This window comes from Hibiscus syriacus, unplaced genomic scaffold (assembly GCF_006381635.1).
Source record: "Hibiscus syriacus cultivar Baekdansim isolate YM2019G1 unplaced genomic scaffold, ASM638163v2 tig00112402_pilon, whole genome shotgun sequence".
NCBI classification, from domain to species: Eukaryota; Viridiplantae; Streptophyta; class Magnoliopsida; order Malvales; family Malvaceae; genus Hibiscus; species Hibiscus syriacus.
The window spans coordinates 2,961,488-2,987,952 of record NW_024063323.1 but is presented as its reverse complement, the minus strand read 5'-3'; the positions used below and the strand labels follow the sequence as shown (position 1 = coordinate 2,987,952).

At 35.0% G+C, this 26,465-nt stretch overlaps 1 pseudogene; it reads right to left on the bottom strand.

Moving 5' to 3' along the window:
* Positions 1 to 2,593: 2,593 nt before the first annotated feature.
* Positions 2,594 to 3,669, bottom strand: LOC120179139 (annotated as a pseudogene).
* Between the last annotated feature and the right edge of the window lie 22,796 nt (positions 3,670 to 26,465).

Sequence of the window (26,465 nt, the reverse complement as noted above, 5' to 3'; positions counted from 1 at the left end):
CCTTATCACTTATCTCACGTTATTTAATTATGAATTATTCTATCCATTTAATTTAATTCTATATAGATCCTATAACCTTCTCATAAGGTTTTATAGTTCTTCATTTTATAACTTCTATATCATAGTTTTCTTTTAAGCATTTCATTTTTTCCTATAGTGTTTATCCTACAGGTTCGTATCATCATTATGCTCATGTCCCCTAATTTATATATATACCATTTTCATAAAGTCTCTTAATTTATTATCTTCTTATTTATATATTATTCTCTTAAATATTCTCATTACTCTATAGTCTTGTCTTATTTACTCATCACCCATCTCATGTAGTCATAAATATATTAATGATTCTCATAATTAACACCTATACCCTGTAACATGTATGGTCATCCATCATATAACTTATTTCACTTCCCATGCAATCATATAGATCATTCATATTAGATCCTATAACTGATCACACTACATGTATTCACACAAATTCATTTAACACCTACTGTAATTATATCATATATACTCAAATCAAACATATACATATGATCATAAATTCATACATTCTAATATAGAAAATAGACTCGTCGCAAGTCTTATTTCCATTAAACATCATAAACTAACTTGTATCACTCACCTGGCCTCGTTGCTTCAAATCAATCCTAATCCTTAGTTTGTTCTGGAACAAGCTTTCATTCTATATCTACATAATAATACATTTATACTTATCAGTATCTAATTAATATATTCGAAACTATCACTCCTTAGGCTAAGAGAAAAGCCAATTTCATCTTTTAATGAAGGTATGCATCGATGCACTGCACAGTGTATCGATACATTCCCTAACGATGCATCGATGCACTACTTGTGCATCGGTGCATAAAATACATTCGATGTTTGTATTTTAAGTGGTGCATCGATGTACTACTTATGCATCGATGCATTACTTATGCATCGATGCACTACTTGCATTTGATGTTTGTTTATTGAGAGTGCATCGATGCACATTGAATATCATCGATGCACATGCATGCACGAACATAACCCATAAATTATTTTAAGCATGAAATTATTCAACTCTTCATTCAATTCTTCTATTTTAAGCCCCTATCATGTCCTTAAACTCAACTACCATTACTTAAACCAACTTATATTCATATAAACCATATTTATTTTCAAATCTCATCATGATCTTAAAATTAAGAATCTTACTAAATTTTCAACTTTGTTATAAATCCTTTCTAACTTCATATCTCTTACTTTATTGATAACAAGTCAAATTCCTTCTCAAAATTCCCTTATTAACTCTTTCCAACATTTCCTTTAAAAAATCATTTTCTTTAATCTTTCAATAACTTCTTCATCTTTTGATTTTAGAACAACCTAAGCTTTCCATAAGCTTAAATATTACCTAAGGATCAAACCCACTCTTAAATTAACAATAATCAGCTACAAGGAATCTTACCTTTGCCTTGGAGCTTTCACGGGAGGAAGAAGAAGATGAAGAAGAAAAAAGAGAAAGATTTCTGGAAAAATCTCTCATCCTTATCCATATATATCATTATTTTATTCATCTCTTGGTTAAATGACCCTTTTAACCCTTAATACGTTTTATAATTACTAGCATCTTCAAGGTATTATTTTCAAATAATTCACTGAACTTTTCAACTATTCCACTTAATCACCAAATTCTGAATATTACAATTTGGTCACTAACCCGGATTAAGAATGTTATATACAATCACGACACATGTGTGTCATCTTTTTAGTGACGTGTGCTTCAATGACATGCAATGTAAGTCGTAATTGCGTGTTATAAATTTATGACACACAAATGCGCATCATAAATGTGAGTCATAAATGCGTGTCATCAATGCACGTCATAGATTTATGACACATAATGTGCGTCATCTAAAATTCAAGTCGGTGGCTTCAACGACAGACATTTGTGTCATCCGCACCATAGATACGCGCAATACGCGTCATTAAAGTGATTTTTTCTAGTAGTGCAAGTTTATTAGCAGAAATTTTTTTTTTAATCTTTCTTTCCTTCTTTTTAACGGCGCGTTAGCTGTGGAAGATTCCATTTTAGATTAATGGTGAATTAACAGTAAACTTATCAAAGGTTAAATATATTTAATAAGATAATAGTTGATCTAGGTGTTAACATATTATTGGAATACACAAAGAGCGACTCAAGAGAGAGAATAAGTTGTTCCTTTATGATAGTGAATGTATTATTATTAATAAATTAGAAGTGAATATAATATAATATTTATTTTTTATTAAAATTATGTTATAAATTCTTTTTATGGATATAATTATTTGAATTTAAATTTTTACGAAGAATAATATTTTATTTTTTTAAGATCATATAATAAATTAAGTTGTTATGAATTCGAATAGTAGAAATATACTATTTTAAAATGAAACTTCAGCTACTTCCGTTCAAGACCTGATAAACATTTCTTTATTTTCATCAAATTTCTGCATACAGAAATCATAATAAAATCACACAGACGCAAAACGCACGTTTTCCTCCGACTAGACACTTATATAATTACGAACAAAATAATAATTACTACACATACCTTACAGACATAGATTAACTTGGATCAATATAGTCTACTCTATCTTCCAACGTCCTTAACTGCAAAACATTTTGCCCCTTCTGATATTCAAGATCATCGGATTCTTCTTTCACTTTCAGTTCCACTTCCTCTTCCTTCTCGAGCTTTGAATACTCAACTTTTTCTCCATACAATTTAGCCAAAACCAAATAGAAAGCCACTGAGAAAATAGTGACGGCTATCAAGGTCCAGCTGAACAGAATGTTTTCTAACGATTTAGCTCGGTGCAGTGCCTCGTGGCTCGAGCAGTTGACGACCTGGTGACCATCTTCAAAGTGGAGGAAACAACCTTTTGAAACCAGTGCAGGAGTCCAGACCAAACCCCATGACAATGAACCCACACACCTTGATACAAAATACTGATCGACCTTATAAAGCTGACCATGAAGCTATTGGGAAACCCAATTCCCATGAGGGTTGTGGTTAAAGAAACAACGACGACGCTCTGCATAAGCAAGTGATATTGACCCTCGATCCCCATGTGATAGGCTGAGTGAAAGTGGAAGAGGAGGAGCTGTTGGGCAAAGGCTATTGCTGCGATGAATTGAGTCAGGCTGTACGCGGCAGTAGGGCTAATTTTATCGAGGAGAATAGCGAAAGCTGCGTAAGCGAAGAAAGTCATTGATATTGAAGAGTGCTCGACGTTGTGGAGATGATTTGAAGGATGGTACCGTCTGGATCGAAAGGCTGGTGCCTTGCGGGGCCAATGAAGAGCTCCATGGAGATGGAGATGGAGGTGGCTACCATGATTAGGAACAGCTCTAAGTGCCTTGATTTTGGTGTGGGGAACCATGAGGCGGATGTGAAGGAATTTGGGTGGAGAGAATGGAGCTTGACGTGATTGAAGAGATGCCAAAACCCAAGGAAAAAGAAGGCTAAACCTGGAGCTACATGCCCCACTAGAGTACCCATTTCTTCTTTTGAGATACCTTTTTATGTTTTGTTGTACTTGGGGAAAGAGAGGGAAATGTTGTGTAGGGAGTGATAAAGGAGGGAGTGTGTGTTAGCTAATTGAAGCAAAGGCTCGAGGGAGCTAAAAGGAGTTCGGTGGGATGAGTTTCCAAGGATTCCATAACTTTCTGTATATATTGGGGGATTTTGCAAATCTGAATTGGTGATGCGTTAAAAGGAAGGGATTAATTATTTTTTTTTGATAAAATATACGTATAACCACCCAACTATAGTACATTTCATTTTGACCATCAATTTTAAAATTTTGTCAATCAGATTATCTAATTATTTATTTGTGTCAGTTAAGTCACAAACCATTAATATTTAACGGAGATGATGACATGACAATTGATAAAAATTTAATAATTATACATTTGATCTTTATTATTTACATTTTCTATTAATTTAGTCATACTTTTAATTTACTTTAATAAATCTAATCTCTAATATCCAATTATACTGGATTGGATGAAAACTTATATGCAGAAGCAAGGAAGCGAGAGGTATTCAAACCTGAGTCTTGTGCTTATGAATCAACGCTTTAACAGCTAAGCCACTTAGTTGATTTAGATTTGCATCATTCCAAATATAACATTTTGTAACTAAAGTATATATATATATCAATCCAAAAGAATTGTTCTTCACTTTGAAACCTCTTGGATGCTGTTGAAAAAATGTAGCTTCGTGTGGGTAAAACACAACTTGGAAGCTGCCAAGCTATTGGAAGACACCAACGCACCGATGAACCATTTCTTACTCGTCCGAGCTATACAAAAGCTTCGCTAACAAAGTTGGGCAACTGAGATTATATTGGTACCAAAAGAAGGCAATTTGCTAGCTGACAAACTGGCAAAGATGACAGAACCTTATCTTGCACAAGCTCGATATTACGAGACCCCTCCTTTGGGTTTTCTCAGTCACTTTCATGTGACGTTGCTTAGTTTCATGGCTTAGGCCAACTTTTAAATAAAAATAAATAATAAAAATTTGAGTTTTCAGACACGCTTATGTGGAAGCTCTTTAGTCATAAAGGAAATTTTGGGGAGTTGGACAAAGCTTATACGGTGTTCGAAGAAATGCTTGTGCAAAAAAGTAGTTTCATGTACTGCAATAATGCTATATTTAAAATGATGCAATTTAAAACCAACTAGTTTATGGTGGCTCAGTGGTTTAAACATCGAGTTCTATTCATTAGACCCACGTTCAAGCCCCTCTTCCTCACTTGATGTGGATTTTTCATTTGATTTTTCATCAAATTCGATGGTAACATGTGTCATTATTTGATTAGTTGAAAAATAAATTAAATTAATTAAAATTAAGAAAATACGCTTCAATAATATTGTGACACATGTCATAATCTAACTGGATATTAAATTAAATTAAAACTATGACTAAACTAAGAAATGTAAATGATAAAGACCAAATGTATAATTATGTCAAAGATTAACGCCTAGCAGCTTGATTGATACAATTAAATAGTTAGATGATCTAATTAACAAAATTTCAAAATAGTGGTCAAAATAAAAAAAAGAACAATAGTTGAGTGGTCATATGTATAGTTTACTCTTAATTTTTAGAATAAAAAAAAAAGAAGGGATTAAGTATTCAACTACTATAAATAGTAAGATGTTATTTGGTAAGATGGAGTCAGATTAGGTGTTTAATCTGGGAACCCATGATCATTTTCTCATGGTGGACCTCCTTTCTCCCACCTTTTCTTTACGGATGATTTTCTTATTCTTTGCAAGGCTACCACCAGTCAAACTAACCTTGTTCGCGCTACTTTAGATCAGTTTAGTCACTTTTCGAGCCACAAGATTAACTCCAGCAAAACTATTGTTTTCATATCTTCCAAAATCAATGAAGACAAGGCTGCAACTATTTGCTCTACTATGGGTTTTCAATAGTCGTCCAATCTTAGGAAGTATCTAGGCATGCCCCTATTTAATAGTAGAGTCACCAAGAGCATGTTTCAAGTCATTATTGACAAAGTTCATGAAAAACTTAACAATTGGACATATTCAAATTTATCTATGGTCGGTCTGGTAACTTTGGCCAAGTCTGTGCTCTTGTCCATTACAAACTATTTCATGCAAACTATTATAATCTCCAAAGGTGTATGTGAGCAAATTAAAGCCATAGCCTGTAGATTCATTTGGGTGGGCCTAAGGATTCCAATAAACCCACTTTTTTGATGTGGGATATCACAATTTAGGGGTGAAGAATTGAGATTTTAGAGAAATTGAAGAAGAATTTAAGAAAAAGACTTGTTCATTCATTCATCAAAGATGATTCCAATAGAATCAAGTACAATGTTTATATATTCACAAGTACCGCACAACTGTCATGTACTGTAAATCTAAGAAACTAACTAAATTATACTGACTCATGCAGGTTCCTCTTAGCAGATTACAAACCCGGTGCCCACAATTAGCCAGGCCCATTTCTTCGCTCAACTGAACCAATCCCTTCTCAACTTTGGCCCCAACTGTAACTTTCTCACATTTCATGCCAGCCATTCCAGTTATCATTTCCTCCTCGTTCCAAATCCCTGATTTACTCTGAATCCCTAATTGAGTCAAATTCATCCCTAATTCCCTCTTTTTCAACCCTAATTGAACTTCCATCGTGACAATACCCCCACCATCAGAGGATCCTGGTCCCCAAGGATCAAAATCGGGAAATCATGTCTTGAGTACGGTATAATCTTCCCAAGTCGCTTCAACTGGCCCCATGTTCGTTCATTGAATAAGCAGTTGAGTGACCGCTTGATTTTGTTGTTTGACCATCCATTTATTCAACACAATGGCTGGGTAAATCTTTAACTGGCCATTAGTCGTGATATTTGGAGGATCAATTGAAGGTACTCACCCTTTTCCAACCTTTCTCTTGAGTAAACTGATATGAAATACATGATGTAGTTTCGAATTTGATGGTAACTGTAACCTATACGCCACTTGACCAATTCGTTGTTGGATTTTGTAGGGACTAAAGTATCTCACAGCAAGCTACAAATTCTTCCTTAAAGCAATATATGTTTGTCTATAGGGTTGAAGCTTCAGGTAAACCACATCCCCCACATTAAATTCTCTATCCATTCTATATCTATCGGCTATCTGTTTCATACGATTACTAGCTTTAATTAGTTGCTCCCTTAACAATGTATTTAATTGATCACGTTGTTGCATCATGTCTTGAACTGCCCCAATCTTAGATTCTCCTGACCAAGTCAAATTAGGAGGTTTGTAACCATAGAGTGCCTCAAATGGAGTCATTCCCAAGGTAGTGTGGTAATTAGTATTATACCACCATTCTGCTTGAGGTAGCCACTTTGACCATGAAGATGGTTTGAAAAAACACATGCATCTAAGATACTGCTCCAAGCACTTATTAGGCCTTTCTGTTCATCCATCCATTTCTAGATGATAGGCAGTGCTGAAAAACGTAGTTGTTCCCAATTGCTTCAATAATTTTTGCCAAAAGAGAATAGTAAAAGTCTTGTCTCTATCTGAAATAGCAACCTTAGGAGGTCCATGTAGTTTGTAAACATGTTCTAAATATATCTTGGCAATTTCTACCACTGTGTATGGATGTGACAGTGGTAAGAAATATGCATACTTGGTGAATTGATCTATCACCACTAGAATACATGTGTGCTTCATAGAAGATGGTAAGCCCTCAATGAAATCCATTGTAATGACTTCCCAAGAATTGTTAGGAATAGGAATAGGCTGTAACAAGCCTAGTTTAGCAATATCTTTGATCTTAGTCCTTTGACAAACTTCACATTGCTGCTCATATTGTTGAATCATAGTTTTCATTCTAGGCCAGAAAAAATATGACTTGATTCTTTGTAGAGCCATAATATTCTTTTCTCTGAGATCCCCGTTGATGCCTACATAAGCTTTGTTTTTGAAATCCAAAACTCGTTTAACAGCTTCTAATCTTCTATACTATCTGGTTACAGAAACAAAATAGAAACCTTTTCTTGTGCAAATATATCATCCTCATAACTCTGTTCAATATCATGCATCCAAGTAGGAGTTATAACTGTTATGATTATTTGTAAAAACTCTCCAGAATCCTCTTATTGTCTAGAAAGATCATCTATTTTGTTTGCCGTTTCTATATTGAATTGTATAATCAAGCCCCAACAACTTAGTCAGTCATTTCTTATGAATGGTTGTAGTTAATTTCTGCTCAAGAATATGTTTTAGTGGTTCATGATCAGTCTTGATGACAAAAAATCCACTCTCTAAATAGTGTCTCCAATGAGAGACTGTCATTAAAATGGCCAAATACTCCTTTCATATATTGACAAATATGCATGTTTTGGCCCAAGAGCCTTGCTTATATAAGGTATAGGCCTTCCTTCTTGAGAGAGAACTACCCCAATACCCTTTGAACTAGCATCTGTTTCCAAAAAAATATTCTGCTCAAAATTGGGTAAGGTCAGAACTGGAGCTTTGCACATGACTTTTTCAATTCTTCAATTTCTTCCATAGTTTCCTGAGTCTAATAAAATACTTCCTTCTTGAGCATATTAGTCAAAGCTTTACTAAACTCTCCCTAACCTTTAATGAATTTCCTGTAGTATCCTGTCAAACCTAAGAAACCCCTCAAGGCTTTCAAATTCTTAGGCAAAGGCCATTTTTGCATAGCCTTAATCTTAGTAGGATCAATAGCCACTCCATGTGCTAAAATCAAATGCCCCAAGTACTCCACTTGTGGTTACCCAAAAAAACATTTTCTCCTTTTAGCATATAATTTATTCTTTAATAGAATATTTAAAACCACCCTTTGATGTTGTTCATGTTCTGCCAAGTTAGGATTGTAAACTAAAATTTCATCAAAGAACACAAGAAAATTTTCCTTAAATAGACACCAATAAATCATTCATTAATGCTTGAAAAGTAGCTGGAGCATTAGTAAGCCCAAAAGGGCATTACCTTAAATTCATAGTGTCCTTGGTGAGTCCTAAAAGAAGTCTTGTGAATGTATTAATCATTAATCCTGATTTTCTAATTTCCTGGCCTTAGATTAATTTTTGAGAAGAATGCAGCTCCATTCAGTTCATCTAGTAAATCTTCTACTATAGGAATAGGAAACTTATTCTTGATTGTGGTAGAGTTAAGATGTTTTTAGTCTACACAGAACCTCCAAGTTCCATCATTCTTCTTGATTAGTAGACATGGAGAGCAAAAGGGATTTGACTCTCTTGAATGATGGAAGCTGAAAACATTTCAGTAATCTTCTTTTCCACTTCAACTTTATGAGGATGCGTAAACCTGTATGGTCTATGATTCACAGGTTGTGACCCTTGTTTTAGGACAATAGCATGATCATGTTTCCTTTTGGGAGACATTCCTTTAGGTTCTTCAAAAACTTCATGGAATTCTTCCAATAATTTATGAAGTAGTTTAGGAGTTGTACTGTCAGCAACTTTAGCACTTAACCAAAAAAATTATCCTCTCAATTCTGTATCCTTCAATACTAATTTTTGAAAAATTTCTCCTGTGATGGATCTGACTATGGTAGTTTTTGAGTTCCCCTAATAACAAAATTCTTGTCATCATTCATAAAACTGATAGTTCTATTCTTAAAATCCATCAAAATGGGACTGAATTCCTCTATCCAATCCACACAAGCACGATGTCACTGCCTGCCAAGGATAAAACTCTAAAATCATGTTGAAATTCATATCCTTGCATCTTTCAGCTCACCTTGTTACTCTTAGCAATTTTGTTCAACTTCTCTCCATTAGCTACTGTGATTACTAATGGTTGAGTCCACTCCCTCCTCAGCCCACTTGGGAGTTACAAAACTATGAGTACTACCATTGTTTATCAATATATTCAATGGTTTTCCCCTGATAAATCCTTGTATTCTCAAAGTGGTGTGACCCACATTTCCTGTAATAGCATTAATGGATATTTCCAGATCTTCTTTTTTATTCTTCCTTTTCCCCATATTCTTCTTCAATCATATCTTTTTCAGCAGACTCCTCTTCTTCTTCCATGCAATTCAGCTGCCTGACCATGCATTGATGTCCAAGGGTAAACTTTTCCCCACATTTAAAGCACAAATTGTGGGTTCTCCTATACTCCACTAAACTTTGCTTTGCATTACTATTGAAGGGACTGGTTTTAGTCATCAAACCAGTATTCAAGTTCTTTGGTTGATTATTCTGAGGTATGTAAGCAAAATTCCTGGTAGGAACTTTATACTTTTTAGTCTCAATCTCATTTTCCAACTCATAAAGTTTGGCTTGCCTATAAGCATCAGATAGATTTTAGGCTCCAACACCTTAACCATGTGATTTAGTTCTTCCTTGAGGCCACTAATGAAACTAGAAACAAAATAATATTCCCCTAGGTACATATTCTATTACAACAAATAAGGTTTCAACTCCTCAAAATTCTCCTAGTAATCTTCCACACTTCCCTTTTGCATTAACTTGTTAAATTCCTCAATAATGTCTGAAAACTTTTTGTCACAAAACCTATGGCACAAGTCTTCTTCAAATTCATGCCATGTTACTCTACACTTCTGCATAATATATCCATCAAACCATGTTTCAGCCTTCCCCATTAGATATATGGAAGCTACCTCCATTTTCTGTTCTCCTGGAACTCCCAATAGATTAAAGTATTTTTGGCATTTTCTAATCTATCCTCTAGGATTGCTACCATCAATTCATTTGTAGCTCTATTTTTGGTCGAGGTAAGATATAACCTGAGCTTCCAAAAGGACCTTTAGATGAATTTTTATTATCATTGATTCATTCACTGTCCATTTTAATCTCACTAGCACTGGCTACATTGTTAGCTAGCTCTAACTTCTGATTCACAGGAATAGAACTGTGGAAAGCTACTGGTTTATATGCTAAAATGTCTGGTTCATTAGGTTGATAAGAATACCTCTCTTTGTCTCCTATTACAGTAACTTGTATAGGAATCTTGCCTGTTGATTTGGAAGTATTTGTTTCCTCGTTGTCTTTCTTTTTTCATCACTTGTTTCCTCTTCAGAAGTTTCCTCTCTTTCCTTGCTCCTTAGGATTTTAAGGATGATAATCAAGTATCCCTCCTGTTTAACAAACTCAGATTCCAGGTTCTCCAACATTTTATCCTTCTGTTCCCACCATTTTGGCATTTGGGCATCATCTCTTAAATCTGGCATTGATTTTGTAGATCCTTAATGCTCTGTTGAATGGCAGTCAACGCTGCATCATCTGCCATTATTTGAGCTTTCTTCTGCTTTCCCAATTTTCTAACTGACCAGGGTCTAGGCTCTGATTACCAATTTGTCAAGATTTAGGGGTGAAGAATTGAGATTTTAGAGAAATAGAAGAAGAGTTTAAGAAAAAGACTTGTTCATTCACTCATCAAAGATGATTCCAATGGAATCAAGTACAATGTTTATATATTCACAAGTACCTCACAACTGGCATGTACTGGAAATCTAACAAACTAACTAAATTATGCTGACTCATGCAGGTTCACATGCAGGTTCCTCCTAGCAGATTACAAACCCCGGAGCCCACAATTAGCCAGGCCCATTTCTTCCCTCAGCTGACCCAATCCCTTCCTCAACTTTAGCCCCAACTGTAACTTTCTCACATTTCATCACAACCATTCCAGTTATCATTTCTTTCCCGTTCCAAATCCTTGATTTACTCCCAATCCCTAATTAAGTCAAATTCATCCCCAATTCACCCCTTTTTCAACCCTAATTCAGCTTCCATCGTGACATGGGATGATTGTTGCCTATCTCATAGTCATGATAGTCTTGGCATTCTTAATCAAATTGGATTATACCTTCCTTATGGAGCCTAACACTCTCTGGGCCAAGCTCTATTGCTCTAAGTATAAAATTGTGGATCCGATCCCTTTCAGTATTAATACCCAGAACTTCTCGTTTTTTTTTGGAAATCCCTCTCTAAAGTTTGGGAGTTTTTTAAGGGTAATGTTTGTCGGACAATTGGTGACATGAATAACCACACTTCTTGTCGATGCTTGGGTTCCTACAACAGACCCTTTATCGCACTGTACTTGTCTTCCCCCTTTCGGTATCCTTGATTTGATTCTTAGTGACCTTATCACAGCGACTGGTATTTGGACATAACTAAGCTTGGGAACCTGGTGAATGAGAACCTTCTACGTAAAATCGTTACCATCCCCCCTCCTAGCCTTTTGACTGGCCCTGATTTCCAGACCTGACGTTGGAATCATGGCGGTATCTATACGGTTAAGTCTATCTACATTGTTCTTCACCAGGATCAATGGAACGGCAAAAACCAACTCTGGAACTTGGCCTGGAATTTCGACAGTCCTCAACATGTCAATAATTTGATTTGGTTGATCCTCCATAACCGAATCACGACAAATATGGATGTGGTATCATGATAGATCCTAGTTGTCCTATGTGGGGGAACAATGAAGAATCGATCCTGAATATTCTCTTAGACCGTACTTCCACTCATGTGTTGTGGACGCAGATAATTTCAGCTTAGTTGTCATGGAGTTTCTTTTCTCTTAACCTTCTGGGATGGTTAAATTCTTTTATAACCTTTACTGGTAATGTGCAGGTTGATACAACTGGCGGCATCTTTCTGGGATTCACATTCGGAGACCTTGGAAACAACGGTCTGCTTCGTGTTTAATGGATAATTTTGGGCTTCCAAGGACATTATTCACTCGACACGCGTCTGGGCTCAGGCTATGAAAGCGAGATCCTCCTTAACCGCCCAAAAACTACTAGAACTTTCAATGTGCAAGGTTGATGGCCCCTGCATCCGGAATGGTCCAATTAAATACTGATGTAGCTTTCAGCCAAACAACTGTGGAAGCGACTGAAGACGGTGTCTTTCATAACTCTGATAGCGATTAGCTAACTAGTTATCATCGTAGCTTGGGGCGTTGCTCAACCCTCCTTTCTGAAATTTTGGCTCTTGCAGATAGGCTTACGATCACTTCGAATATCAGTTTCAGGAAGATCGATATGGAAATAGATAATAAGGAAGCAGTTCGCATCCTGTATTTTCATGCCTCAGCTGTTGAAGCTGCTTTAATATTGTAGAGTTCAGAACCTTATCCATTAACATTGGCATTTCAAGATTACACATATCCTTTCTGAGGCTAATGTTGTTGCGGACACAATAGCTCATCTTGGTCGCATTACAATGCTTGACATGATAAACCTTGCAGATGCACCCACTAATATGCATTGTCTCCTACACCTTGATATGGGTAAATGGAGAAGAAGGACCCATTGCTGTTAATGCAGCCAATCTTTGTAACGAAAAAAAAGTTTATGCATCAAAAAGTAACCGTTTGAGTTATCTAGCATGTTTAGAATTGATTATTGTTTTTTTAAAATTTTAAATTTAATTCTAAATCTATTTAGAGAGGAAAAGAATGGAAGATTTTAAGGAAAGGAAAGTATTTGTAATGGATCTAAAAACTAGAATTTATGATCTTAAAATATGAAGAATAAAAATAAATATGTTTTTTAGAAAACATGTTTTAAAGAAAACATGACTACTACCTCCATCCGAACACTAGAATGAGTAAGTTCCAATGAACCGTACACCCACTCGTATACCTAGTAAGGACCTTATACTTATAACATAAGGACCTGAGGTAAGGATATACCATATACCTTGTGCACAAAACATAGGAGCCTGCAGTAAGATCTTACAAGTCATAGACTAAGCCTGATATACTTTCAACGATACCCTCATGACCAAAATAAGTATGCATGCATTTACGTGAAACCAATAGTTTAATATTTAAAACTTACAAAACATTCTAAGATTTAAATCATATTCAGAAAGTTTGGTAACCAATGATCATGCTAGAAATATACTGTAAATCAAAAATCCAACCAAAGGCATACAATAAATCATATATCATGCCATCAAAATGTCTAGAATTACCAAAAATTCAGAACTGTTTAGATAAATAAATCAAAACAATAATTCAACACCATTAAGAACACACTTGTATCGGTTTGAGATGTCTGACAGGGTAGGCTACTGTTGGGTCTACCAATCACAATATGTGGTAGTGCTACTTCCTACGAATAGGGAGAAATTCTATCGCTGTCCTAATATAATAAATTATAAACTTTATTTAAATAATTTACTGGAACATACAAGTAACTCTCAAAGTACTAAAATCGTGGGGATCTATTAGACGAGAAGCATTAGATTTAGTCAACACTCGTTTGGGGGAAACACGAGTACCTTCATAAAAATATAATCTCAAATGAATTTTATATTTAAAATTCAATAATTATATTAAAATATTCATGACATAAAAACTATCAAGATGGTGGTTTTTCAAAAAAAAAAGTCAATGAAAATCAACTCTGATTAACAGTCAACAGTTGACTCGGCTCAGCTCATCTTGGCTTAGTTCGGTTCAGTTTAGTTAGACCAATTCAGTTCGATTAGGCCAATTTAAGTTGGGTTCGATTGGGCTGAAGGTTTTGAGGTGGTCTAGGTCAAAGTTGTATCTGGTTGGGTACACAGGCGGGTCAAGTTAACCTAGTTCAAGAAGCTTCCGTAGAAAGTGGAGAATCCCTATGCGTAAGGGCGGTGCATAAGGTGCATGCAGTAGCCTTAGTGGTTGAAAAATTAAAAGAAGAAAATTATGGTTTGAGTTACTTACCTAGCTCAGTTCATGATAGTGAATGACAGAGAGATCATTTATGCAACGTCGAAAACTTCTACTTTCTCACATCTTCACACACCAGCGACTATGATGACATGGTGGACACCAGTGGATTTAGAATGAGAAAAGGAACACCATGGTATGGGCAGTGTAATAAACAGAGATATGATTGACGACAAAATGAGGGTTGAAGATTCTTGGAGGAAAAAGATAAAAAGAGGAAAAAAAGAGAAAATAGAAAGAAAGAATATCTTATTGCCAAATTTGGAAAGGTGGGAAATGGTTGACTCTAGAAAAGTGGGGACTTTAAATTTACTTTACCTATGAAAAGGTAAAATGACACTCTATGTCTTCTAATCTTTTATAATTTATAAATTTGGTTTAAAATTAATGAAAATTTCAATTTAGCCCCCAAAATTAAATTAATTAGCCCCTAAATTAGGGTGTGACAACTCCTCCCTCTTAAAAAAAATTATTCCTAAAATTTTACCTGAATCAAACAGATGCGGACACTAAGCCTCTGTTGAATCCTCAATTTCCCTGGTAGCTCCTGTAAGACTACAATTACTCCACTAAACTTTTACCATTGGAATATGCCTATTCCGAAAAACTCTCTCTTATCGAAGAAAAATATGTACAAGCTCCTCATCATAGGATAAATCAGGTCTCAACTTGATATCCTCAATCTAGATAATGTGACTTGGATCTGGACAGTATTGCCTCAGCATAGACACATGGAAAACATCGTGAATACAAATAAATTGGGGAAACAATTCAAGCTGATCTCAATATCTTCTTCTATAGAGATACTTTTAAGAAAACTTGATCTCTAACTGCAAACTCGATGTCTTTCCTCATCTGATCAGCATAAGGTTTATGTTTGGGAAACGCCTCCCTCAGAAGATCACGAATCAACCTGGTAGTGTCTTAGTATATCGGACTAACTATGGACCCAAAATCTTCCGATCATGTAAGTCAGTCCAACAGATAGGACTGCGATACTTTCTTCCGCACAATGCCTCATACAATGCCATATATATGCTAGCCTAATAACTGTTATTATAAGCAAACTCATCTACTGGCAAAAATTCTTGCCAACAACCCCATAAGTCGATCTCACAACCCCTTAGCATATCCTGAAGAATCAAAATAACTCGTTCCAACTGGCCATTGAAAAGAACGTGAACTGTCAAATAAATTATTTGTTTCTCAAAATAACTAAAATAGGAATGAGCGTAGTATAGAGAAGAAAAGGGTCGATCCATTAGGACTTAGAAATTCCTGATATAGAGTTGCGATGATTTTGATCCAGCTAAACTTTAACAAAAGAAAAATAAAGGGGTGTTTGGTGTAATGTGAATTAAATAAAATCAATAAAAGTAATAAAATAATAGAATAAAATGTTGGAAAATAATTATAGAGAAAATAGCATTGAGCTTAGCTTCACCTCAATTCCATTTGATCATCGAAATGGATTTTACTTCGAGATTTATATTGGTTACAGTCCCCAAGGCCCAACCCTTGTAACTTGTTTTTTTCTTTAGTAACGATATTTCCAAGTCACTATTAAAACATTTGGTCCTTGAATGGACTAACTACAACTATCACCATTAGAACAAAACATATTAAGTTTTAGAAAAGACCGACTTGGATTATGTTGTCTCATTGAAAATCAAATCTGATCTCCATTTCCCTTAGCGGACCGCCGCTAAGTGTGTTCCCAGAAAGTCGAACTTGCTACCAACTGATTATTTCTCCCAACTGATTCTTTCTCCCAACTTTTAATCCGAACAATATCTAGACCAACAGTGATATTTTGAACTGAAAGTGTTAAGATTTTTAAAAGTAAGGCCGACTGTCAAACTAATTTTATAGAAAACTGAGAATTTAACCCAAAGGTATTAAGTGTTTTTCAATTCTCACGTTCGAAATTGAGTCATCACTAGCTCTCGGCTAAATAAGAAATTAGCTAAGCCTGATAGAAATCATACTTAGCATTTTTATGAAAACAGTAAAAGCTTAAGTAAAAAGGAAGAGAAAAAAACTTTGATTAAAAATAAAGACAATGTAACAAAATAAAACCTCAAGATATGTTCAAGCTATACCTTATGAGGGTATTTATAGGTTTTCAAATCCTAAAGATAACATGAAAATTCAAATGCAAAATAATCTTAAAAATTCCAAGATAATTCCAAGTGTTTTGAATTCAAACTTAAAGCTAAATTTCCTAAAAGTTCTCCTTGGATTGAGCTGGGCTATTTCATGAATCTCCTCAATGCTGACTGGACTTTCTAGAAGCTACCACGTCAGACTATATCATGCCTAGTGTTGTGCCCATGTCTTCAACCACGTCAGATAATAAAAATACGAACAATGTCGTTTTACTCTTGGTTCTGGAAAGTAGACCTTTGCAAGAAAATAAGCAAAACATAACCAAATTAGTAGTGATATGTAACACCCATCTCCCGTATACCTTTTCCTTAAACGAGATACATATGTCACATCACTTTTCATACCGTTCTTCATTTGTAAGCCCATAAAATTTTGTTTCTTTTTATAAAACATTTTAATTTACTAATAATTAAACATGCATTAAACTTAAATAGATAACAAAAGAGAAATGTTCACACTTCATCATTTTATATTAGGTTAAATAAAATGCTTTTCAGAGCATTTTTACTAAATCTAATACATGCCAACTAAATACATCAAAAGTAGACATGAATGTCGTACTGTTACTGACGAGGCAAAACTTGATTGGTGATGTCCGAAGATCTCCTTACTCCGATTGTATCAAAACCTACGTGTGAAATCAACACACATTAAGTAATTTCTTAGTGAGGCATACTTAACCATAAACAAACTTATAAACATAAGTATATCATAACAATTCTAATATCGAGTAACTCTTTTTAATTTATTATAAACCTTATAATTTGCACCCTTAGTGCTAATAGGGTTGCACATATCGAGCCTGTATGGTTATTCATCAACTCATGATGAATTCCGTGGATTTGCACACATAGTGCCTGTACTGTTATTCATCAACTCATGATGAATTCCGTGGATTTGCACATATAGTGTCTGTACGATTATTCATCAACTCATGATGAATTTCGTAGAATTGAACACATAGTGCATGTACGGTTATTCATCAACTCATGATGAATTTCGTGGATTTGCACACATAGTGCATGTAGTACACTTAGTACTGATATACCATTACAACATATGTTTTTAACAATATCTATTTATAATTCTTAATGTACATAATAAATGCACTCACCTGGCTTTCCTCGCTATTGTATCCCAAAACGCAAAGCTGATTACTCAAGAACTTTGCCTTTGCCTTTCGTTTTACTTGACTCGGGAGCTTGATTTCGATCTACTCAAGCATCCATTAAAGACACGTATAATGTCAATTGTTAGTATATTTCCTAACAATTATGCTTAAACAATACTCAAAAGTACATATTATTAAATTTCTATAACAATCTCAGGCTATCTTAACATTTCTGTCTCAATGCTATTGATACCTCTACCATGGTATCAATATTACTATACTATGGTACCAATACTATAATACGGTATTGATACCATTTTTGCATCTTGTTTTCAACCTGATTATTACCCAAATTTGGTCAAATTTCCTTATATTTACAACCAACAATAATATTAAACTCTTCTTTACTTTTCCATACTGATTTTCCTTCATTTATCTTCTTAAAATATCTAAAATCTTCCAAGAACATTTAAATTTAAGAATCACACCACTTTTTCTAACATATTCATAATCTCATCCAATGTTTCTAATATCTTATTTACATATTTGACAAGTCAAAATACTAATAAACATCAGTAAAAATTCAGATTCTAACATAACACTTAGAAACACATTTTCATCAGTCTCAAATATGTCATCCATCTCTTAGTTTTGATCCCATTTAATCCTTCCTTAAGCTTCTATCATACTCAATGCTTAAAAAACCAAATAATAAACTAGCAAATTGAAATCTCGCTTTTAACTATGGATGAGAGCTATCCACGTGAAAGAAGAAGAAGAATAGAGTTGACTTAAGCTAACTCACTTTTCCCATTATTTCTTTACTTTAATACTTTATAAAGAATGAATTTTAAATTCATTTTATTCCAAATGACCAAAATGCCCTTTTAATCATCCCTTGTTATAATTTTGTCTAAACCGCTAATCCAAACCATTTCTCATATTTTATAAGTTAATCACTTTAATCTTTAATTTTTAAATTTTTCAATAAGGTCCCTAATTCGATATTAGGGCATTACAATTCTCCCCCATAAGAAAATTCATCCTCAAATTTAAAGAAGTGCATGAAACGAAGAGGTGTGGAAATTGCTTTCTCATATCCTCCTCTTTTCCCAAGTAGCTTCTTCTACTTTGTGATTCTGCCAAAGCACTTTAACCAACGAAATCCTTTTGTTACGCAATTCCTTGGTTTCCTTAGCCAAGATCCGCATCGGTTCCTCCTCCTAAGTTAAATCTGGTCGAATCTCTTTTTCTTCAGGAGTGATAAGATGGTATGGATCGGATTTATACCTCTTAAGCATCGATACGTGAAAAACATTGTGGATCTTGTCCATAGCCGGAGGCAAAGCTAATTGATAAGCTATGGGTCTGACCCTTTTTAATATCTCATAAGGCCCAATAAATCTCAGACGCAGCTTTCCTTTTGGCCCAAATCACAATATCTTCTTCCAAGACGATTCCTTCAGAAATACTTTATCCCCCACTTGAAATTCAATTTCCTTTCTTTTCAAATCAGCAAAATACTTCTGGTGATCAGAGGCTATTTTTAGATTGTTCTAGATAAATTTCACTTTCTCCTCAATTTCTTTCATCAAATCAGGGTCAACTAGGTCTTGATCTTTTAGCTCAAACCAATTTAATTGTGTTTTGCACTTCTTCCCATACAAAGCTTCATATCGGGCCATCTTAATACTCAATTGGTAACTATTATTATACACAAATTTCGCTAAAGGCTAATACCTTTCCCATGATCCCTTAAAATCAATCACACATGCGCTTATCATATCCTCTAGAATCTGTATAGTTCGCTCTGACTTCTCATCTGTTTGCGGATGAAAAGTTATACTAAAGTTCAATCAAGTACCCAATGCCTCATGTAAAGACTTCCATAATCTAGAAGTAAATATTTGGTCTCGATCTGACAATATCGATATCGACACTCCATGCAGTCCAACTATCTCTTTCATATACAACTCCGCAAACTTATCCATCGAGTAATCTACTCGAACAAAGATAAAATGAGTTGTCTTGGTCAATCTATCCACTATTGTCCATATCTAGTCCTTTCTACCCGATGACAAAGGTAGTCCTTAAAAAAATCCATTATTACTCGTTCCCACTTCCACTCAGGAATGAATATTGGTTATAGTAATCCAGAAGACACTTGATGTTCAGTTTTCACTTGCTAACATGTCAAACATTTTGCAACAAACCATGTTACAGCTCTTTTCATACCATGCCACCAATAACGACTCTACAAGTCCTTATACATCTTATTACCGCCTGGGTGCATCGTCAAAGGGGTATAATGTCCTTGTAAATAATATATTTCCTAAATTCATCATCATTGGGAATGCAAAGTCTTCCATGGTAATATAAAAAATTCACTATCCCTAATTTCAAAATCTTTGGCCTCTTTTTTTTCGACTTGCACCAATCTCATCAAGAATTTCTCATCTCGACCTTGCAGCTCTTTTATCCGATCCAAAAGCATTGACTTTAACTTTAATTTAGCCGTCAAAACACCATCTTTCTTTAAAGACATACGTGCATCCAAAGCCCGTAAAGCTACAAAAGTCTTTCGACTGAGCACATCAGCAACCACATTAGCTTTTCTGGGATGATAATCAATAATCAAATCATAATTTTTTAAGAGCTCAATCCATCTTCTCTGTCTCAAATTTAGCTCTTTCTGAGTCAGCAAATACTTTAAACTTTTTTAATCCGTGTAGACATGGCAACGCTCACTGTACAGATAATGGCACCAAATTTTCAAAGCAAACACTACTGCTGCCAATTCCAAATCATATGTCGGATAATTCCTCTCATGATTCTTCAATTGTCTTGAGGCACAAGCCACAACTTTCCCTTCTTGCATCAGCACACATCCCAGCCCATTATATGATGCATCACTGTAAACGACATAATCTTTACCTGCTCAGGTTAAACAAGCACTGGGGCCTCTGTTACTATTCTCTTTAGCAATTCGAAACTTTATTGGATTTTTTTTTGTCCAAACGAAAGGCACATATTTTCGTAATAATTAGTTAGAGGTAGAGCTAATATTGAGAAAATTCTTCACAAATTTCCTATAATACCCAGCAAGCCCCAAGAAACTTTGAACTTTAGAAACATTCTCTAGGGATTGCCAATCCACTATGGCTTGAATCTTTTTTGGATCCACTCTTATGCCTTCTGTAGAGACTATATAACAAGGAAAGCAATCTCGACCAACTAAAATTCATATTTAGACAATTTTGCATACAACTGCTTTTCACGCAATAACTAAAGAACCACTCAAAGATGAGAATTATGTTCATCTCTTGACTTGGAATATACCAAAATATCATCTATAAACACCATCAAAAACTGATCCAAGTACAGTTGGAATACTCTGTTCATCAAGTCCATAAATGGTGAAGGAGCATTAGTCAATCCAAACGGTATTACACAAATTCATATTGTCCGTACCGAGTCCGAAAAGCCATCTTTGAAATATCCTCCTTTCAATTGATCAAACATGTCATCAATCCTCAGAAGAGGATACTTGTTCTTTATCGTTACTTTATTTAATTGACGATAGTCAATACATAACCGCATAGACCCGTCATTCTTTTTCACAAATAACACAGGTGCTCCCCAAAGAGAAAAACTGGGTCTGATAAATCCTTTATCAAGTAGCTCTTACAACTTTGCTTTTAATTCCCTTAACTTCATTGGTGTCATTCGATACAGAGCCATAGAAACATGTTTTTCGTGCCCGGGTAAACCTCAATCTTGAATTCTAGTTCACGATCTGGAGGTAAACCTGGTAACTCTTCTGGAAACTCCTTAACTATGGGAATATCATGTAACCTCACTTTAAGCACTCGAGTATCTATCACATTAGCTAGAAAAGCTACACATCCTTTTGACATCATTTTTTTACTTTCATGGTTGATATCACATTGGAGGGTGATTTCACTTTTTCGCCAATCACTACTACTTCGGTGTCTTCCGCATCCTTAAAAAAATAATCGCTTCCTACGACAATCCACCCATCCATGATGTGGAGACAACCAATCCATGCGCAAATTGATTTCAAACTCGTCAAAAGGCAACTCCATTAAGTTGGCTAGAAACACAACCCCTTGAATCTTAATCGGACATTTCCTACACACCCGTGTTACCCTTGCACTATGACCGATAGGGTTTACCGCTACCATTTCACCAAAAATGGGTTCTAAAGGAATTCCTCTAGTTCTAACCAACTTTGTACTAATATAAGAGTGCGTAGAACCAGGGTCAGTTAGAACAAAAATAGGCTCATAAAAAAGGTGGAATATACATGTTATGATATACGGATCATCCCTATCCTCATTGGTCTTTATGTTATAAATTCGGGCCACTCCCCGAGTCTTTCGTCTTTGGCAAGCCTCAAATTGACCATCTGAGCATAGTGACTTGTTTCTCCATAAACAAAACAAGCACGAGAAAGCACTCTACATGTTCCCCGGTGAAATTTATCGTAGGCCTGACATTGATTACTTCTTCCTCCATAAGCTCTACCCGAGCTAACAACAACAGATTGGGATTGTTTAGTTTTCTGTGAAGCTGAAGCAGAATCAGCTCTATATGTATATCGGGAACCTGAACCATTGTCTCTCTTAGCATGGTGTGAAGATGAAGACATTCCAATCCTTTTACCCATCTGCATACTCTGTTCCGCTGTTAGAGTTTTTCTCTTGAGCTCTTTCAATAGCCTTAGCTCTGTTAATAATTTCTTGTAGGCTAGGCAAGTTCAAGGCCAACATCATCTCTTTCAACTTAGGTCTCATACTCTTAATAAACCAATCTCGTCGAGCTTTATCATTAGGAACCACCTCGGTAGCATAACAACTAAGCTTATTGTATTCAACCTCATACTCATGCAATGCTCGATCTCCTTGTTTCAAGTTAAGAAACAGTATTGACCTCATAAATTGCTCCCCAGTATACTTGTTCTTGAACTCGTCTTGGAAGAATTGCCAATTCACTTTTTCGGGTGATGCATACATCGTCTTATTTATCGACCACACCCGAGCTGATCCTCGGAGTAACGATACAACTCCGCTCAATTTTTTATGATTGAAGCACTAAGACTTTCTAACATCATTCAACCATAAATCCGTGTCCATCGGACCTTCACCTTCTTCTGCCCTGAACTCAGGAGCTCCAAAACTTCTTAACTCCTTAGGGATTAACATTCGAGGTGTTAGAGGAGCAGGGGAGACGGAGGAGGTTGGAATCTTGGTAAAATAACATCGATAGCTTGCATAAAAGCTCCAAACACCAGAACAGGCATACCCTGAGGTACTGGTGCACTGTCGTTATCAGACATAATCAGATATTCACTATTCTCTTCATAACTTTCGCTACCCGATCCATCTCTACTCTCTCTCCCAGCCACTTTTCTTGAATTCGTAGAATCCGATATCTAGTATAATATACATAAATATAGTACTTAAGTTATTAAGGAGAGACATCTACCATATTCTTTCAATACCCTATCAGTAACCTTGACATCTTAGTGGCATGTAAACCATTTTTACATTAAAATACACTCGATTTTGGTCAAAAATCGACTAAACTTGTAGCTCTGATGAATTCGGCGGGTTGCACATCTCGTGCATGTACGGCTATTCATTAACTCATGATGAATTTCGTGGATTTGCACACATAGTGTTTGTACGGTTATTCATCAACTCATGATGAATTTCGTGGATTTGCACACATAGTGCCTGTACGGTTATTCATCAACTCATGATGAATTACGTGGATTTGCACACATAGTGCATGTACGGTTATTCACCAACTCTTGATGAATTCTGTGGATTTGCACATATAATGCCTGTGGTGCACTTAGTACTGATATACCATTGTAACATATATTTTTAACAATATCTATTTATAATTTTTAATGTACATAATAAATGCACTCACTAGCTTTCCTCGTTATTGTATGCCAAAATGCAAAGCTGATTACTCAGGTACTTTGCCTTTACCTTTCATTTTACTTGACTCGAGGGCCTGATTTCGATCTACTCAAACACTCATTAAAGACACGTATAATGTCAATTGTTAGTAAATTTCCTAACAGTTATACTTAAGCAATACTCAAAAGTACATATTATTAAATTTCTATAATAATCTCAGCCTAGCTTAACATTTCTGCCTCAATACTATCGATACCCCTACCATGGTATCAATACTACTATACTATGGTACTAATACTATAATATGGTATCGATACCATTTTTGCATTCTGTTATTGATACCTTCCTCAAGTATCGATACTACTCAGTCGTTTCTTCTGATTTTAAGCCTATAGTATCGGTACTGTTCTGTCAGTACTGATACTCGAACCCAGATTTTCCAGTTTTCAACCTGATTATTTCCCAAATTTGGTCAAATTTCTTTGTGTTTACACCTAACAATACTAATAAACTCTTCTTTACTTATCCATATTGACTTTCCTTCATTTAGCTTCTTAAAACATCTAAAATCTTCCAAAAACATTTAAATTTAAGAATCACACCACTTTTTCTAACATGTTCATAATCCCATCCAATGCTTCTAATCTCTTATTTGCATATTTGACAAGTCAAAAATACTAATAAACATCAGAAAAACTCATATTTTAATATAACACTTAGAAACACATTTTCTTCAGTCTCAAATATCTCATCCATCTCTTAGTTTTGATCCCATTTAATCCTTCCTTAAGTTTCTATCATACTCAATGCTTCAAAAACCAACCAAAAACGAAACAATAAACTAGCAAATTGAAATCTTAATTTTAGCTATGGAGGAGAGCTATCCACGTGAAAGAAAAAAAAAGAGTTGACTTAAGCTAACTCACTTTTTCCCTTATTTCTTTAGTTTAATACTTTATAAAGAATGAATTTTAAATTCATTTTATTTCAAATGACCAAAATGCCCTTTTAATCATCCCTTGTTAAAATTTAGTCTAAACTACTAATCCAAATCATTTCTCATCTTTTATCATTTAATCATTTTAATCCTCAATTTTAAATCTTTTCAATAAAGTCCCTAATTTGATATTTGGGGCATTACATGATAAATTCATAATACATGAATATTAACAAGTAAATTGTGTCAATCTAGAACACTCATGAAATTCCCCGACACTTATATCATGTTTGTCCTCAATCATGCATTGATTGACAAGTTATAATACAATTTAACATTCTCTACCTCATCTCATATCAAAGCAAATCATGAGAGTCAAGTTCATAACAATCAGCCAAGGCAAGTTACCAATCAATTGGAAAGCACGAGTTGATCAAGTTAAACAAAATTATGACATCCAGTCTTTTATTAATTTCAATGCAACCTAACTCAATTCCTCACCAATGTTCACTGAATTCACTCAATATGTTTTGGGTGGAAAATCTCTCAAAGTTGGAACCAAACATGATATTACCATAAGCTTGATAAAATTAAACCTTCACTACTTAATTAGAACATGATGTAACAATCATAGGGTCTTGAAAATGGGTGTAATGAGGCTTAGGTAAAGGTGGGAATAAGGATAAAATAAGGTTAAAATCAAGACAAGAGATTTTTCAAGTAATTAATCAAGTCCACAAACAAAGTAAACTAAAGTAAAAAAATTACATAAAAAACGAAACACTAAACAAACGACTTTTTCTTTTTTTTCTCTTTCTTCATTCGAATATGACTTTTTCAAATCTTTTTTTTGTGGATCAGGATCATAAAACTCCTACTCTTTGTCTTGACAAGGGTGGAAGAGAGGGAAAAATGAAAAGGCTTGGTTTAATATCGCAGTGAAAAAAGAATGAGAGTTTGCTCAAACATGGTTAACTAATGGGAAAGAATAGGATAGGCTTTTAGGGGGAAAGTAGGTGAATCCTAAGTGACTAAATCACTTCAAAGCATCAAGTTCTTATGTAGTCTCGACATGAATTTTAGTACAAGTTCTAGAATATCAATGTTGAATTCGACACACTCAAATCTTACTGAAGTGTGTACATGCAGTAAGTAGGCAAATTTTAATAAACAAAATCATGGATAGTTATAATAAAGTTTAACTCAAAAACCTCTACTCGTGTCATCTGCTATCATGAATATCTAGACTCAAACAATCGTATGATCAGAAGCAAGCATGACATACCAAAACAATCAACAAAGGTGAAATTTTCAACAAAATTTTAAACCAACTCAACCAATGCATAACAAAATCAAAGCATATAGATAAGTAAGGTTAAATTCAACGAATTCTCTACCACTTCACTTAAGTCATATTTCCCGAATACGGAAAATTTAAAGTACAAAAGAAATGATAGAATTTTTTTTGTGTTTATTGGTAACCGCAACCACGACTACAGCAAAAGATGCTTGGCTGGATTCGATCGCTTAAAAGAGAAGATGTTAGAGTGTGGATCGATTTCGATGTTTCCTTGATTTCAAGTTCAGATAATGGTGAATAGAGATAATGAAGAGTGGCGGGGCAAGATCTTTGGTCGACGAAAAAGTGAAGCAGTCGGGGAGGTTTCGTTCAAAAGCAACAAAAATTAAAAGAAAGAAAGAAAGCATGGTATAATACGACAGAGAGGGTAAAAGAGCTTTCTTTTAATGGTCACGTGGGGAAAAGAGAAGTTAAAATAAAGGAATTTAGAATTTGAAAGGGGATTGTGGTGGGGTTGGTGGTAGAGTTAAATGGGAGATAAAATAGTTTTAAAATTTAAAAGGACAATAAGGATTGGAAAATTAAAAGCACGTAGGCTCCAAGGTGAATATTTGGTCGGTCAAATGAAACAAATGTTGGAAATAGGGGAAAAGTACAAAGGAATATGTGGCAGAATGTTGAGTGGTTTGTAATTGGGATTCGCTAACATTAGCCACGCCTCATGTGGGATTTTCTAACGTACGTCA